Source organism: Penaeus vannamei, chromosome 3 (assembly GCF_042767895.1).
Source record: "Penaeus vannamei isolate JL-2024 chromosome 3, ASM4276789v1, whole genome shotgun sequence".
Taxonomy (NCBI): Eukaryota; Metazoa; Arthropoda; class Malacostraca; order Decapoda; family Penaeidae; genus Penaeus; species Penaeus vannamei.
Genome location: NC_091551.1, coordinates 49,803,037 through 49,805,536, shown reverse-complemented (window position 1 = coordinate 49,805,536; position 2,500 = coordinate 49,803,037). Strand labels below are relative to the sequence as shown.

Below are 2,500 nucleotides of genomic sequence, written 5' to 3'. Positions count from 1 at the left end.
ACACCAACTCAAAAAAAAAAAAAAATCCACTACCTATTTTATTTCATCATATTCTAATAATCATATATTCATTTCTTATTTTGTGTAATCTTTGTGGTATTTTGATATCACCCGGTCATCGACTTCAGCATATCAGCCTGAATTCCGTCACTTTTATCCTTTTTATCCGTCTCTTTATCCAAGTCATTAGCACTACGAGTTTATCACGGTGGCACAGTGCCGCTTCAGTGCCATTTCTAAACTACATCACAGTGCCTTTTAATATGACACCGTCTTAAACCTGCCAGGAGTGCTTCGCTGTCTGGAAAAAAAAATCCCAATATTACCTCTTTATTTTATTTTATCCTATTCTAATCATTATATATTTATTTCTTATTTCGTGTAATTTTTGTGGTATTTTGAACCTTCTTAAAGCCAAGAGTGCTTCGCTGTCTAAAAAAAAAAAATCCCAGTATTACCTATTTTATTTTATTTTACATTCTAATCATATATTTATTTCTCATTTTGTGTAATTTTTGTGGTTTGTGTATTTGAAATTGCTGTTGACTAATAAACACTAATTCGACATATTTGTTTCAAAACACCCATCATACGGTTGTGTTTAAGTGCAAACCAATGAATAAATGAATCGAGAGAGATTGCGTGTGTGTGTGTGTGTGTGTGCGTGCGTGCGTGTGCACTTGGTATTGTAATCTCTGGTTCCATTTCTTTTCCTCTATTTTCCTTCTACTGTTGTGGTCTATTGTTATTTATGTTGGTCCTGTCATTGTCCTGCTTGTCATATCATTGTAACTACTGTCCTGCCATTGTCTTGCCATTTTCCTACCACTCTCCTACCATTGTCCTGTCACTGTCATATAATTCTCACCATTATAAGCATTATAAGTACAAAGATTATAAGTACAAAGATTATAGGTACAAAATGTTTTGGACATTATCACTACAAAAAAAACATTATAAGTAAAAAAATAACAAAAAACAAAAGCATTACAATGAAAAAAGTAGATTATAAGTATAAATGTCGCTATTATAAGTACAAAAAGTCATCAACATACGTATAAAATAAATACAGTCATCAAATTACAAGTACAAGCGTCCACAACAGTAAAAGTACAAAAATCAGTATAAGCACAAAGCATCTTCAATATCATAAGTACAAAATTTCACCATCATATTTACAAAAAAAAAAAAAAAAAAAAAAAATTATTCATATTTAGCGCACTCTACTCCACATTGGACCGACTTGCCTCTGTTATGGTCGTGAAGAAGATGAAGAAGAAAAAGAAGAAAAAGAACAAAAAGAGGAAGAAGAAGAAGAAACATAAAATGTCGTTCGCCTATTGGCCTTGTGTAGCGAATGACTATAACTGCATGTTACAAATAAAACGTTCGTAGCGTTACTGACACGAGCGAACGGTCTATTTAAGTATAAGTATCAATATCAAGTATCAATATCAATATCACGCATAATATGCAATTCCCAATTAACTGGAATACGAAGAAAAATGTAATAGATACTAAGGTACTTACGTTTTATTACAAATCAATATATTTGAACATCCTCATTTTTTTTAATACTGTAGAACAATAGCCAGAAATAAGGGAATGGATAATTGGACAATACTTTGAAAAGTTATAATAACAAATATAGATCACAATACGAAAAGAAATAGAACAAAACTAAAACCAAAAAAACACAAACGAGAAAATTTACCGAAGCAACGGTCACAATACGCGACGATACGACAGTAAAATACTCCATTTTTCACGAATATTCCAGGTAATTGGCAACAAGGGTCAAATGACCACACTATCCGTGACCTGTGGGCGGTGTGGTGCGGCCGGTGGAGACAGCATCAAGGGAAAGATACGCCAGCTGGTAAGAGACTGCCTGGAGCAAGGTGGAGGATCTGAAGTCGTCGCTGCTTGCTGTCTGCCTTTCTCTCTGTCTGTCTGTCTGTCTGTCTGTCTGTCTGTCTGTCTGTCTGTCTGTCTCTCTCTCTCTCTCTCTCTCTCTCTCTCTCTCTGTCTGTCTGTCTGTCTGTCTGTCTGTCTCTCTCTGTCTCTGTCTCTGTCTCTGTCTCTGTCTCTGTCTCTGTCTCTGTCTCTGTCTCTGTCTCTGTCTCTCTCTGCATAACTTACATGATAAACTCAAATCTCGTTTAACTTTGAAAAAGAAAAAGAAAAAAAATGTGATTGTACATATCAAGCTACTTTGACTCACCAGGCAAATTTTGATCTGGGTATGCATTGGATCACAAACGAGTTGGAGTTGCATACTATTCTTTGGAAAAAATGATGGCTGCATATCCTGTGACTTTTATTTAACTGCTCCAGTGTTTTTTTTTTTTTTTTTTTTTTTGTTTTGTTTTGCCTGCTACATTTATCTACTCTGAGCATCTATCAAAACGTTAACGTAAAATTAAATCGTACATATATGTCTGTAATACGTTTTGTAGCTAATATTATATATTCACCTTTGAGATTCTTTAGGAAACCG

General features: G+C 34.4%; 1 protein-coding gene across 1 annotated transcript in view; it reads left to right on the top strand.

Annotated features, from left to right (window-relative positions):
- The window catches only part of LOC138859980 (uncharacterized), a 10,810-nt gene extending 10,245 nt beyond the window's left edge, over positions 1-565 (top strand). Inside the window, exon 6 of the mRNA XM_070116584.1 lies at positions 1-565. This exon is cut by the window's left edge and continues 699 nt beyond it. The gene's annotated coding sequence lies outside the window, so the exon portion shown is untranslated.
- The last annotated feature ends 1,935 nt before the right edge of the window (positions 566-2,500 follow it).